At 40.7% G+C, this 15,796-nt stretch overlaps 1 protein-coding gene and 1 long non-coding RNA gene across 3 annotated transcripts in view; one reads left to right on the forward strand and one right to left on the reverse strand.

Annotated features, from left to right (window-relative positions):
• LOC107154118 (von Willebrand factor A domain-containing protein 3B-like) overlaps nucleotides 1-15,796 on the reverse strand; it is an 83,557-nt gene that overhangs the window by 59,355 nt on the left and 8,406 nt on the right. The window contains exon 1 of one of the 2 annotated variants that reach the window (XM_048810309.1): nucleotides 890-979. The exons of the other annotated variant lie outside the window; for it this stretch is intronic. The gene's annotated coding sequence lies outside the window, so the exon portion shown is untranslated. Of the gene's footprint in view, nucleotides 1-889; nucleotides 980-15,796 lie in introns of those variants that run through there. 2 annotated transcript variants of the gene reach the window in all.
• LOC125618821 lies at nucleotides 4,607-6,043 on the forward strand. The gene is made up of 2 exons (XR_007350202.1): nucleotides 4,607-4,881; nucleotides 5,594-6,043. It is a non-coding gene; the product is annotated as an uncharacterized LOC125618821 (long non-coding RNA).

Consider the following 15,796-nt stretch of genomic DNA (forward strand, 5'->3'; position numbering starts at 1 on the left):
ACTTTGAGATGAATAAAAATGAAAACACCCTACAGCAATCCTGATGGGGTGCATTGGAGCAGGGAGATTTTCATTGCTCTAAACTCCTATATTAAACAAAAGAAGAAAGTCTCAAATCAATAACCCAACTTTTTTTTAAAGACACTGGAGAAAAGAAGAACAAATTAATCGCCAGAGCCAATGGGAGGAAGAAAATAAAAGAAATCAGGACAGACATTAGTGATGTGAACAACAGAAGCATTGGGAAAAACAGTGACGCCAACAGTTCTTTCACACGATCAGCAAAATTGATAAACCTTTAATTGGCTAGATTCACCAAAGAAAAACAGGCTAAAATCAGGAACAAGAGAAGGAACGTTGTTACCAACCTCACAGAAATAAAAAGCATTATAAGGAAATACCATGAGCAGCTGCAGGCCAACAAATGAGCCAACCTGGATGGGATGGAATAAAACCACATGGACGCACACAATCCACTGAAACTGATTCAAAGAGAAACAGGAGATCCGATTAGACCTACGACCATTAAAGAGCTACCAACCAAAAACAGAACAAAACAACCCCAGCGAGGCAAAAATTGTTTCCATGGTGAATCCCAACAAACATTTAAAGAACTAACACCAATTTTTCATAAATCCTTCCAAAAAATGGATGAGGAGGGAATACTTCCCAACTCATTCTATGAGACCAAGTAGGACCCTGATATTTAAGTCAAAGACATCACAAGGAGATAAAATTACAGGCCAATATCTTTCATGAATAGAGACACGAAACTCTTTAATAAAATACTAGTAAACTAAGAGCCCAGAAATGCCTGGAAAGGATTGTATGCCATGATCACATGGATTTATTCTGGGGATGCAAGATTGGTTTAATTAATGTCATTTACCTGATCGGTGGACTCTTTCAGCAAGTTTTTTCTTTAATTGGAAACTTGATTTTGGGAGCAGAACTAGATATGGTGGTTTTCTGTGAGACCAAAGGAACAGCAATTTCTCTCTCTCTCTCTGAATCAGGAACAGGGTTGAAGGTTATTTTTCTGACATGAAGATTAGATTACATGAGTATAAATTTAGTGGGTCAATATTTGACTTTGCATTTAGTCCAAGGGATACTATTTATTGAAAGATCAGGTGGCTTTTGTGAATGCTCTTATGTATTGAAAGGGCTTTATTTATGGACCCATTGGGAGCACAGCAGATTTCAGGACTCACCTCCAGGAAATGAGCCAATCATGAGGGAACTGGGGACTTAAGAGGAGGGGCGTGGTGTGGGCATGCTGGCCTGGACAACCCAAACAGTCAGTTGTCCTTGCCCTAACTGTTTCCTGACTTCTACCACCCTTCCTGGAGGGTCCAAACCAGGGAGGTAAGGTATTCAGCGCCCAGAATGTCTCGGCCTGCCGGCTCAACGTCTTTTTCTAAAGTGGGTGTATGAATTGGTATCCTAATATATGGTGACATGGTTGTCTTCTTGAGTAAACAAGGCTGCAGCATTAACCAAGTGAGTCCTAATCTGGCCCACGTCCTGCTCACTCCTGGGAATTAGGAGAGAGGGAAGTCTAGCACACCTGTGGGCAGACTTCATGCATCACTGAATAAAAACTTGAGCCCTTCCTGAGGGGCAGGGAGATCATTAAGAAAACACAGATACCCAGTCTTCCCTAAACTTATGTTTGGGGACCAGGGGAAAGGGGGGAAAGGAGCAAAAATGTAAGAGACACTTTCACTTGAAGCATTTGTGAGATAAGGGCCGCTTTAGCCAAGTGTAACACAAGAAGGGCGAGAGGCTCCTGCTGTCTGCTGAGCTAAGCCAATCTCTAGGCCAAACAATTGTTCGGCTATTTTGGGTAGCTTTAGTCTCTGCCAGTTGGACATGGGTGGGAACTATATATTTCCACAATCGCACAGCCAGATGGTATGCAACCATTAATGTTCATCTCAGACCAGATCCTGCCTGGTGTACAAGCCTTATTAGCAACGAGCTTCTAAAAGTCACAAAACCAGTTTTGTGACCTCAATTGGTTTTCCACTCTCTTTCCCTCTATTGTCCCTGGGACACACTGGGACACATTCCTCCCAGGGCTGCAGTAACACAATACTGCAATGTGTGTGTGTGTGTATGTGTGTGCACGCGCTCGAGCGTGTGTGTGTGCGCGCGCACGCACGTGTGCACACGCACGTGTGCACATGTGCAAGTGTGTGTTTTACTAGGGACTGAACCCAGGGCTTTGTGCATGCTTCTAGGTAAGTGCTCTACCACTGAGCTACATCCCCAGCCTGGTACTGCAATCTTGGTGGCCTAAAGCAACAGAAATTTGTTCTCCCAGTTCTATAGGCTAGAAGTCTAAAATTGAAGTATCAGCAGGGCAAGTCTTCCCCTGAGACTCTGGGGTCCTCCTTAGTTTCTGGCCTCTCCTTAGTTCTGGTTGTCAGCAAGAGTCCTTGGTCCCTGGGCTTGTAGCCCTATCACTGCCATTTATGTCTCTATGGTCACATGTCATTCTTCTCTCTGTGTGTCCCTTCTCCACTTCTAATAAGAACCACTTATTATTGGATTCACTTGGTTACATCTACAAGGACCATATATGCGGAGTATATTTGTAGAATTTGATCTCATCTTAACTTGGTTATATTTGTAAAGAACTTATTTCCATACAAAGCAGGAGGCATCACAATACCAGACCTTAAATGATATTACAGAGCTAAAGTAACAAAAACAGCATGGTATTGGCACCAACATGGGCAAGAAGACCAGTGGAACAGAATAGAAGACACAGAGACAAACTCACTTAAATATAATTACCTCAGACTGGATAAAGGCCCCCAAACACACCCATACACACACACAGGAGAAAAGACAGCCTCTTCAACAAAGGGTGCTAAGAAAACTAGAAATCCATATAGAATGGAATCCATATATTATGGAAATCCGTACTAGGATAAAGATTAACATCTATCTCTCATCTATCTATCCCACTCCTCAGCATATATCCAAAGGGCTTAAAGTCAGCACCCTACAGTGATGCAACCACATTAATGTTTATAGCATTCACAATAGCTGAGCTGTGGAACTGACCTAGATGCTCATCAACAGATGAATGGATAAAGAAATCGTGGTACATATACACAATGGAGTATTTACTCAGCCATAAAGAAGAATGAAATTATGACATTTGCCAATAAATGGAAGGATCTGGAGATTATCATGCTAAGTGAAATAAGCCAATCCCCCCCAAAACCAAAAGCCAGATGTTTTGCTGATATGTGGATACTAAACCACAATAAAGGGGGGGAGGGGAAGAAGAGAGGTTCAATAGATTAGATGAAGGGGAATAAAGGGATGGAGGGGGGATGGAAATAGGAAAAACAGTAGAATAAACCTAACATAATATTCCTATGACACATATGAAAACACCTACGTGAACCCCACCATTGTGTCCACCAACAAGAATGGGGTCCTAATGAGAATAAGATAGATAGATACATAGTGTGATTAATTTTATCAAAATGAATTCTACTGTCATGTTTAACTAAGAAAAACTAAAAATAAAAAAGAACTTATTTCCAATACAGCCACATTCACAGGTGGCAGGGGTTAGAACCTCAATATCTTTTTGGATGGTAGAACTCAGCCCTCAACATGCACCTTGCTGGAAAAGGACACTCAAAAACCCACCTGGAAACTTCACCAGCCAGGACCAGGGTTTTATTAAGTCAGATGACAAAGTTCTCTCTCAAGGGAAGAAAAATTGGGACCCAAGATCTTAGTAGAACTAACAAGTGATGTTCCAGTGAGTCTTCTCATTCTGCAAGAGCAGAGCTCACAACTTGACTCTCTAAGGATAAACTCTCTGATTACAAAAATGAAAAATAACTTCTAATATCCTTTATGATAAATCAACCTCTAGGGCAGTGTTTCTTAAACACTGTGCCACAGTCCCCTTTGGCAGTCTAGGAAGCCTATGGACCCCTTTTCAGGGGGTAAAATGCTTTAAAATTAATAAAATGAGCCAGGCCTGGTGGCACATGCCTATAATCCCAGTAGCTCTGGAGGCTGAGGCAGGAGGATCTCAAGTTCAAGGCCAGCCTCAGCAACTTAGCCCTAAGCAGCTCAAGAGGACCCTGTCTCTAAATAAAATTTTAAAAAGGGCTGGGGATGTGGCTCAGTGATTAAGCACCTCTGGGTTAATTCCCCCCCAAAATATATATATATATAATGTATTCTTAATTAGGAAGCTTCAAAAAGTGACTAGCGGCCGAGGAGGAAACAGTTCAGTTCATGCCATGACACTGTCTACACTTCATGATCTTAAGGTCATACAGACCCTTTGCCCCACTCCCTGTGGCCAGCCATCCATGGGCTGTGTGTGAGCTATTGTGCATTGCAGCGATGTGAGGGGATAGGCCTGGCATTGCGGGCTCCCTGTCAGGGAGTGGTCGCATGATGCCGGTGCTCCTCCCCCTCAAGTTCTGCCTAAGGTCCCACCCAGCATCTGAGATGGGTGTGACTTGCCAAGATGTCAATCAATCTGCTGAGCACAAGACATCAGGAAGCAAGACTCCACCCTTGAAACCTTATCCCTGCCTTATTTGGTGAAGAACATTCTATGAAACTCCTTTGTTAGTCCCCCTATAAAAATAAAGAGATTCCAGGTGCATGCTGTCTCCAGCGCTCGCTCGTTCCAGCATGGAAGCTGACCCTTAAGGTCGCAGAGCCATCCGACCCTCAGTTTAAAAACTACTCTCTGCATTGGGTGATTTTTTGCCACTTTCTTAGCTTAACATTGCAGCCAGCTCTTAAACCCAGTTCATCTCCTCCATCTTTTCACAACAGAAGTCTGCGAGCCCAGGATGGCAGAGGTCACAGAGGAGGCTGCAGGTGCAGGGGTCTACTAACCGGGAAGGGGTGGGCTCTCAGAGAGACAGCAACAGGAGCAGCAGGCGCGCCAGGGTAGGAATGGGCCTGGGAAAGGGAGACATGAGGTCAGACCAGTAACAGGGCCAGGACACAGGAAATCAAGCTGTAGGACCGGCTGACCCCATTTGGCAACTAAGTCGATGCGTTTGTGAGCATTCGGAAGGAATCCCTGGGCACCCCTAAAAACCAGCTTGGAACATCCCTGCATATTTAGTGCATGGTTGGAACCAATAGAACATAGGTCATATTAGAATGTTTCAGGTGAATTCCATCTACAAACAGGGCAAGTTCTAAGTTTGAAATCAATAATTACCATACTGTTGTTATTTCACTAAATGTTTAAAAACAAGAAGATGAATTTTAGAATTTATCCACTGCCCTTCAGTGTGGATGCCCTTAGAAAAGTGAATCTTTTTTTTTTTTTAAAGCAAAAAAAGAACCTTCCAACAGAGAATCATTATGTAGCCCATCTTCTAAGGCATGCAACCAGTGTGGTTTAGAAATGTTAAAAATAGCCCTTTGGCTCAGCTGTTGCCCTCTTTGGCATGTACTTGCACATGCTGAAGCCGGAGTTTGCAGTGACCTTGGCCTTGGTAGGGTGCTAGGGGTGGAGTGGGTTCTCTTGTTCACTCTCCTCTCTAAACTTCTTGTCTTTCAACTTGTATTCCACAAGTCAGAGGCCTGCAAAAGGAAGAGCAAAGCTCTGTCTCAGACAAGACATTGCATTCCAGGCCTCCTGGTCTGAATAATCCACCTTCCTGGATCACAGTTCTGAACAGCCTTGCCTTGGAAGGGGGCCCGGACAGGACACCATGCGACCTGATGCTCCTCACGGCCCTGCTGTGGATTAGCTGTCTGGCCTTGGGAAAGTCCTTTAATCTCTTGGGGTTTTAGTTTCCTCTCTACTGAATCTCTGAAGAACTTTCCAGTTTAAAAATTGTTCTATGACTGCACAAGGCTCAAACAAAAAGTTTTCTCGTGGCCCTCCAGTATGGGTTCTGAGAATTCTAGTCAAAATGTTACTCACACATGTAATCCTAAAACTAGACATTTCCTTACACAAATGATTTTAGACTTTTGAAACAAGACAATGAATACAATAAAATGCAATTCATATATACTATTAAATGTTAATTCCTCTTATTCATTAATAAATGACATTATTAATTCAATGTGATGGATAATACCAATTTTTTGGTCCTAAGTTGCTGCTTACCCTGGAGTAAAACCTTACAGAAGCTGGATGCAGTGGTGCCCGCCTGTAATCCCAGAGGCTCCAGAGGCTAAGGCAGGAGGACTGGGAGTTCAAAGCCAGCCTCAGCAACTTAGGGAGGCCCTAAGCAACTCAGTGAGACCCTGTCTTTGAATAAAATATAAAAAGGGATGGGGTGTGTGGCTCAGTGGTTAAGCGACCTGGGTTCAATTCCCTGGTACCAAAAACAAAAACAAAAAGCAAAAAAAAAAAAAAAACGCCTCTCCCAAGTGTGACTCAGTCCTCCCATTCCTTTCTCCTTTTGAGCTATTGTGAAATTTCCTTCAATTCATGGCCTCATTTGGCCTTTACTTTGGAAGAGTGTTCTGTTTACAATTGATGCCCTCCTTTGCTCCTTCTTCCTAAGCCTGCATTCATTTGTTTTGGTAGTGGTGGGGGGCGGGTACCAGGGATTGAACTGAGGGACACTGGACCTTTAAGCCACACCCCCAGCCCTATTTTGTATTTTATTTAGAGACAGAGTCTCACTGAATTGCTTAGTGCCTCACTTTTACTGAGGCTGGCTTTGAACTAGCGATCCTCCTGTCTAAGCCTCTGGAGCTGCTGGGATTACAGGGAGCACCACTGTGCCCAGCTCAAATTATCTTTTTTCGTAATGGATAAGTTGCGGTAGTTTGTGTTTTTTGAAGAATAGGCCCATTTCACCTAAGGTTAAAATTAATTGGAATAGAGTTGTTTGTGGTATTCTCTTATCCTTTTAATATGTGCAGGAGCTGTAGTGATACACTCTGCTTCATTTCTCTTATTGGTGGTTTCTGCATTATCTCTGTTTCTTTTTTTTTTCCTGTGTTAGTTTTGACACAGGTCTGTAATTTTTATTGATCTTTGCAAAGAACCAGTTTTGTGTTATTGATCTGTTTTCAATTTTATTTATTTCTGCTTGATCTGTTTCATTTCCCTCCTTCTAATTGCTTCAGGTTTATTTTACGTTTCTTTTTGTAGATTCTTAAGATGGATGTTTAGATGATTAATTTGAAACATGTTGTCTTTTCTAATATTTGACTCAATGCTATGAATCTTCCTCTCAGTGCTACTTTATCCATATCCCACAAAATTATGAATTGTATTTTCATTTTCATTCAATTCAATATATTTAATTTTTTTTTCCTTAAGAGCTCCTCTTTTACCTGTGGATTGTTTGGAAGTGTCTTTGGTTTTTCAAGAGTTTGAATTTTTTCCTATTATTTTATTACTAATTTCTGGCTTGGTTTCACTGTGATTGAAGAACATATTCTATCATCTCAATTCCTTTAAGGTTGTTGAGATTTGTTTTCCAGCCAAGAGTCTACTTTTGTATATGTACTAATGGATATTTGAAAAGAATATGTATTTCCCTGTTGTCATAGGGAATTTTCTATAAATATCAATTAGGTCCTCTTGGTTAATGAGGCTGTTGAGTGCTTCTAATTTTTTAACTGATTTTTCATTATTACTCTATTAATTGTTAACAGAAGATTTGAATTTTCTAATTGTGATTATGGATTTGTCTATTTGTCCTTTTGGTCTTATCAGTCTTGCTTCTCCTACTTCACAGCTCTGCTGTTTGGTATATACATATTAGGATGATTATGACTTCTTAGTGAAATATTTTTTATAATTATATGATATAATATGATATAATTATATCACTCTCTGCCCCTGGTACTTTTCATTGTTCTAAAGTTCATTTTATCTAACGATATTATAACCATTCCTTCTTTCCATTGATTAGTCTTTACATATCTTTTTACATATTATTACTTTTAACCTGGCCATTTTGTTAAATTTGAAGTGAGTTTCTATAGAGAACATGCACTTGGATCACCTTTTTAAATCCATATTCAAGTCCCTAACTTTTAATGTGTATATTTAAACCATTTACATTTAATGCAATAATTGCTATGTTAGGGTTTAGATGTGCCTTTTTTAAATTAACAGTTCTTTTTTTAAAAAATACATTTATTTATTTGATTGTTTTGTTTTTTTTAACATGGTGCTGAGGATTGAACCCAGGGCCTCACACATGCAAGACAAGTGCTCTACCACTGAGCCACAACCTCAGCCCCTAATTAATAGTTCTTATTTAAGTTTTCAGACAACCTTATCAGAAATTACAGAGCTCCCATTTACCATCTTCCCACCACAATATCTCTTATTATTAATATATTGTTTTAATGTAGTACATTTGTTACATTGGGCAGAAAAATCTGAAAAGATATCTCACCAAAAAATGGCAAATAAACATATGAAAAGATGATCACTATCACATATCACAGGGAAATTTAAAATAAAATCCATAAGATACCCCCTTTACATCAATCAGAATGTCTAAAATTCAAATCACTGACAATACTTTATCATCTCTCCTCCTCCTCTTGCTCCTTTTATGCTAATGGTATTGTATTTTAATTTCAAATTCCCACTGTTCATTGCCAGGATAGAGGAAAACAGATTGATTTTTGCATATTAATTATGTATTCTAGAATCTTGATGAAATTGCTTATTAGTTACAGGCTCCATTGCTATCATTGTTGATCCTTTAGGATTTTCTACACAATCATGTCACCTGTGAACAGTGATAGTTTTATTTCATTCTTCCCAATCCATATGCCTTTTATTTAATTTTCTCATCTTATTGCAGTGGCTAAAACTTCCAGTGTGCTGTTGAATAGGAGTGGTAAAAATAAACTTCATTACCTTGTTCCTGATTTTAGAAGGAAAGCATCTAGTTTTTCACCATGAAGTATAATGTTAGTTCTGGATATTTTGTAGATGTTCTTTATCATGTTGAGGAAGTTATCTTCGATTCCTAGTTTGCTGACAGTCTGATTATGAATGAGTATTGGACTTTGTCAAATTCTTTCTCTGAATCAATAGATATGATCATATGATTTTTCTTAGTTTGTTGATATGATGGATTGCACCAACTGATTTTTAAATGTTGAAGTAGCATTACATACCTGTAATAAATCCCACTTGGTCATTGTGTATGCTTCTTTTCATACACTGTATATTTGATTTGCTATTATTTTGTTCAGAATATTTTCATCTATTGATATTGATCTGAAGTTTTCTTTTCTTGTAATGTCTTTGTCTGATTTTAATATTAGATATTTAGTAGTATGCCAGCCTCATAGAAAGAGTTAGGGAGTATTTCCTCCCACTTTATTTCCTCAATCAAGAGATGATAGAGAATTGATATTATTCCTTCTTAAATGTTCACTAGAATTCACCAGTAAACACTTCTGAATCTGGTGATTTCTGGTATGGACATTTATAAATTATTTGTTCAATTTTCTTAATAGATACAGGCCTGATCTGATTATCTATTTCTTCTTGTGTGATTTTTGGTAGATTTTGGTAGTGTTTTCCAGGTCCATTCTATCTAAGTTATCAAAATTTTAGGCATAGAATTGTTCATTAATACTCCTTTATTATCCTTGGGAGGGGAGTATTGCAGATTTAACCCAGAAGTGCTCTACCAATGAGCTACACCAGCAGCTCTTTCTTTATCTTTTATTTTAAGATAAGATCTCACTACACAATTGTGCAAGCTGCCTTCAGACTTCTGATCCTCCTGCTCAGCCTGCTGAGTCGCTGGGATTACAGATGTGTGTCTTTTACTGTTACATCTGGTGCTTTATTGTTTTTTAATGTCATCAAGATCAGTAATGATCACCCCTTTTAAGTTTCTGAAGTCAGTAATTTGTGTTTTATCTCGTTTTCATAGTTAGTCTCGGTAGCGGTTTATCCATTTTATTGATCTTTTCAAAGTACTTATTTTTGGTTTCATTGATTTTCTCTATTAATTTCTGCCCAAACTTTTGTTATTTCCTTTCATCTGATGAATTTGGGTTTAATTTGTTCTTCTTATCCTTGCTTCCTCTGTCTCTGTCTCTCTTGTCTGTCTCCATTACTGGGAACTAAACCCAGGGGCACTCTACCACTGAGCTACATCCCCAGTCCTTTTTATTTTTCATTTTGAGATAGGGTCTTGCTAAGTTGCCCACACTGGCCTCAAACTTGTGATCCTCCTGCCTCAGCCTCCCAAGTCATGAGGATTACTTTTTGTTTCTAATTATACCTTTGATGCTATAAATTCCTGCATCTCACAAATTTTGGTGAATTGTATTTTAATTTTCATTTAATTCAGTATATTTTTTAATTTCCCATGAGATGTTTTCCTTAACCTAAATAACCTTTTGATTTTTAGAAATATGTTGTTAAACTTTTACGATTTTTTTTCCAGTTACTTTTCTGTTACTGATTCTTAATTTAATTCCATTGTGGTTTGAGGCCATATTTTATGTCTCTGCTCTTTCATGTTTGTTAAGATGCATTTTTATGTCCCAAAATGAGATATGTCTTGGTGAAACTTCCAACTGAGCTTGACAATAAGGTGTATTCTGTTGTTGTTGGGTGGAAGGGCTTATAAATATCAATTAGATCTGGTTGATGGGTGATGCTTTTTAGTTTCCCTATGTCCTTACTGATTGTCTGCCTGCTGGGTCTATCTGTTTCTCCTTTTAATCCTACCAGTTTTGCTTCTTGTGTTTTACACTCTGATTGGTGCACATGCTAGGGGTGCTGTGTCTCATAGAGGGGTATTGAAGTCCCCAAATGTAACAGTGGGTTTGTCTGGGTCTCCTTGCAGTTCTACCAGTTTTTTGTGTTGTGTATTTTGATGTTCTGTTGGTAGGTACATACACATTAAGGATTATTATGTCTTCTTGAATAATTCACCCCTTTATTATTATGCAAATCTCCTCTTTACCTCTGATAATTTTCCTTGCTCTTCCCTGACATTAATGTAGTTTCTCCTGTGGAATGGGTTGAATTGTATAATCCAAATATAATGTAGAAGTCCTAATCCCTAGTATCTCAGAATTTGGCCTAATTTGGAAATAGGGCTGTTGCAGATGTAATGACTTAACATGATATCCACAATCCAGTACAACTCAATGCCATTATATAAAAGGGAAATTTGGAGACAGACACAATGCACAGGAAGAATACCCTGTGAAGATAGGAGTTGTGCCGCCCTAGGCTAAGGACCTGCCAGAAGCTAAGAAGAGAGTACTGGACAGATCCTTCTCTAGCATTTTCAAAGGGAGCATGGCCCTGATGGTACCCTAATCTTGGACTTCTGGCCTCCAGAACTGTAAGACAATAAATTCCTGTTGCTCAAACCGCCTCACGTGGTATCTTGTTGCAGCAGCCCTAGCAAGTGAACCAGGTTCCTTGTGACCAGTGTTCGCATGGAATGTACTAGGGCTTAAGTCTGTGATTTCCTTTTTTTGTTTTGTTTTGTTTTCTATTTCTTTTCTGTTTTAATTTTCTCTGTTTTCTCTTTCCTGACTCCCTTTGGGTTACTTGAACAGTTTTAGAATTATGCTTTGATTTCTCCATACTTTTATTTCAGTATACACCTTTGTATAGCTTTCAAATTTAGTATATTAAATATTGAAGGTGACAGTAATATAATTGCCTTGTCTATTTCCTCCACATACATTTAGAAGCACACCAGAAAATGTGACAATTTTTGCTTCCATCACAAACATAAATAAAGAAAATCAAGAGGAAAAAGAGAGCAGATCATGTTTTGGCTGACTTTGTTGTTTCTTCTTGTTTTTCAAGGTTTTTATCTTTTTTTTCTTTTATCATTCCCTCTGTGTTTAGAGAACTTCTTTTAGCCATTATTTGAGGATACATCTGCTGGTGACAGATTCTTTGTTTTCTCTTCATCTGAGGATTCCTTGATTTCTTTTTCATTTTTAAAGGTTGTTTTGACTGGACACAAGATTCTGGGTTGATGATCCTTTTCTGTCAGCACTCAAAACATTTGGTGGCACTTCCTTCTGGCCTCCCTGGTTTCTGACTTTCTCCTATATATAAGGTGTTGCTTCTTTCTGCCGCTTTCCAGATATTTTTTTCTTCTTCTTCTCTTTAGTTTTCAGACATCTGATGTAATGTGTCTCAGTGTGGATTTCTTTACATTAATTCCATTTGGGTTTCACTTGGCTTCTTCAATCTGTAGGTTTGTGTTTCTTGCCAAATTCAGGGAGTATTTCAATTATTGTATCTTCCAGTAATTTTTTTAGACCTACTTTCTTTCACTGCTGCTTCTGAGCCTCTGAGGAGATTAATATTAGACCTTTTGTTATAAAATAATAAATAGTAGGTTTTGAAGTCTATTTTCCTCCTACTCTTCAGCTTGGATAAGTTATAGTTGTTTCATGTTCAAGTTCACCCAATCTTTCCTCTGTGTCAACTATTTTGCTATCAGGCCTGTCTATTGCATTTTTTGATTGTTACCCTTTTCAATTCTAAAATTCTCATTTGGTGCTGGATAGCTTTTACTTCGGAGAATTTTCAGATTTTCATTTGTTTCGAGCATGTCCGTAATTGTTCACCAAAGCCTTTTTATTATAGCTGCTTTCAAATATTTGTGAGATAACCCAAATTGCCTCTCCTATCAATTAATGTGTTGGCACTGATTTATTTGAGATCTGTCTGGCTCTTGAAATAATGAGTGATATTTTTATTAAATCCTGTACACCTTAGACAGTGCCCTATGAGACTGGATCTTATTTAAATGTTGTTTTAGTTGCTTTCTTTTGACACTGTCTAGCAGAAGAAGTGAGGTCGTGAGATCATTATTTCATTATTGCCTGGTGATGGTAGAAGCCTAGGTCCCCTGATGGCCTCCTTTGACACTCAAAGGGTGTGGTCTCCTCATCACTACAAGGTGCAGGGGGAAGTCCTGGCTCCCCGTAGGCAATACCTCCTTGACTAGGAAGGACAGGACAGGAGTTTGGCTCCATCGACACGGTGGGAGGTGGCCTTGTTGTCACTAGGTGATGATGAGCATCCTGGCTCCCCACCAGGCCTTCTCTGACATCCCCAGGGTTGGGGGGCTGGGACACCTCTTTACGGCCTAATACACAACCAGGGTAACTCCACATCATGGACAAGTACAGGAATGGGATCCTAATGGGAATGGGTCACACTCCGTGAATGTATAATATGTCAAAATACACTCTACTGCCACATATATCTAAAAACAACAAATTAAATCATGATTAACAAAAAGGAATGTTTCCAAACAGGGCCTTTGCTGATGGAAAGCATTGAGATGAGGTCGTGCTGCGCAGTGTGGGCCCTGATAAAACAACCGAGTCTTTCCAAAGGAGAGGAAGGGCAGCCGATGGGTACAGGTGCACAGGGCGCACAGGAGAACACCCTGTGGAGACCCAGGCAGAAGCTGGAGAGGAGCGCAGCCGAGCCAGCGCCAGGGCTTGCCGGCACCCCAGAAGCTGGGAGGGAAGCGGGGACGGGACCCTCCCTCAGAGTCTACAACAGAAGGACCTCACCAGCACCTTGATGTCAGACCTTCAGCCTCCTTGACTTTAAGAGGACGTATTCCTAGTGTTTCAAGCCACCAGGTTTGGGAACTTTGTAATCACAGCCCTAGGAAGCTGCCACCCTGAGCCTGCTGATCGCCAGAGGCCAGCTGCTGGGGGTGAAGGTGCACCTAGGCCAGGTGCAAAACTTAACAGAGGCTCTGAGGGAGGGACAGGAGCAGAGACCTGCTGGGGCCAGGCCCTCTGGCCTCGGCTTTTCTCTTAACCAAACCAACTTCTCACCTCTAAAAGGAGGGTGCAGACTAATGACCACACCCAAGAGGGAGACCACAGGTAAAAGGGAAGGGGGGGGCCTCCAGCCAACTAGAGAGGGCTCACCCCACTTACAAGCATGGACCATTCGATTTTTTTTTTTTCAAATCAATTAATGCTATCCAAATAAGGAAAGCCAGAGGGTCACATTCAGCTCTGGGGCCTGGAAATTTTTCTTCTGGCCTAAAAGCAACCCAGGAGACCAGCCGATTGGTGCCGACCATCACCTTCCAGATGTTCTGTGGGACAAAGGCAGATTAGCTATCCTGATCTGTTACGGTTTCCTTGGCTAGTCACAAACACCCCCTCCCCAGTTCTAAGGGTTCTGAAATTCCTAACTGCCTTATTCCTTGGGTTAAGGCCATAAAGTTATTGACTCTAATGTAAATATTAGCATAGACTACAACAGTGGGACAGTAACTCAATTTGCTTCCTTTGAAGACAATACAGAGTCTTAAACCAAGGGAACCCTGAACAGGTAGTTTTAAGAAGGAGAACTGGAAGAACCGAAGCCATAGGCCACTGCCTAGGGAGTGCATCAGAGGCATGAGCCATGAGGAGAAAAGGTTTTATAGAAAAGGAGGGAGAGGCTGCGTGCAGTGGTGCACACCTGTGATCCCAGAGGCTGGGGGGGCTGAGGCAGGAGGATCGTGAGTTCAAGGCCCGCCTCAGCAAATTAGCAAAGGCCTAAGCAACTCAGTGACACCCTGTCTCTAAATAAAATATTAAAAAGGTCTGGGGATGTGGCTTCGTGGGTAAGTGCCCCTGGGTTCAATCCCTGGTACCAAAAAAAGATAAAAAGAAAGAAAAGGAGGGAGAGAGCTGGAAGATAAACATCATTGAGTCAAAATATTGCAGAGGCCATCACTGATGGCAGAAATGGCTCAGGAAGCACGGCTGCAGAGAATTTCCTCTCTCAAATTTAGGCGCTAAGCTTGACGCCAGAGACCCCAAAATAACAAAGCCCTGAGCTTAAATATAAAATTGGCCATTCGTTTTTTTTTTCTTTTTAGAATTTTAATATTTATTTATTTATTTTTCGGCAGACACAACATCTTTGTTTGTATGTGGTGCTGAGGATCGAACCTGGGCCGCATGCATGCCAGGCGAGCGCGCTACCGCTTGAGCCACATCCCCAGCCCTAAAATTGGCCATTTGTATCCCCAAGTTCCCCCTCCCCATCTTCACCCCAACAGTGGTTCATAAATATTCAGAAAAGAAAACCAGTGGTCTGGGGCTCGGTGATGGAGGCCTTACTAGCATACACGAGATCCTGGGTCCAGCCCAGCACTGCCAAAGAAAAAGAAAAAATTGACATCTGCAGGTATGGTGTGGTATCTGAACATGTCCAGAGTTTGTTTTCTTATCATTATGGCCTCCAACAATACACACTCTTTACATAGCACTGACGTTGTATTAGTTACGATAAGTCATCTAGAGATTTGTTAGAATCGGGGCGGTGGGGGGGGCAGTGTAAGCAAACACTACACCGTTTTATATAAAGGGGTTGAGCAAGCTCAGATATGGGTGTCCATGTGGCCCGGGGACCACTCCCCAAGATACTGAAGGATGATTGTATGTTTTCTTCCTACTTCATTTGACCTTCACCACATCTCTGAAAAGCAGCTATTTCCACATCCATTCCATAGACGAGGAGAATTAGACTCATAAAGATGAAGTGAGTTTCGCCAGCAAGGAGGAAGCCTGCCATCAGCTGGCTTCTGTCCAGAGCTGAATACTTGCTGCTCACCTCGGGGACTCCTGGCACATCTGGGTGCAAATCCTGCCTGTGGGAGGTTGGGCAGAAATGATGAAATGGCAATCAAGGCCTGCTGCCTAAGCCTGCCACCAGCCAGCCACTCAAGGCCATGGGCAAGGGTGGGCTGGTGCTTGGATTTAGTGCTCCATGGTAATCCCCTTGAAATTCTTAATTATTTGTTTAAAAAAA

This window comes from Marmota marmota, unplaced genomic scaffold (assembly GCF_001458135.2).
Source record: "Marmota marmota marmota unplaced genomic scaffold, marMar, whole genome shotgun sequence".
NCBI classification, from domain to species: domain Eukaryota; kingdom Metazoa; phylum Chordata; class Mammalia; order Rodentia; family Sciuridae; genus Marmota; species Marmota marmota.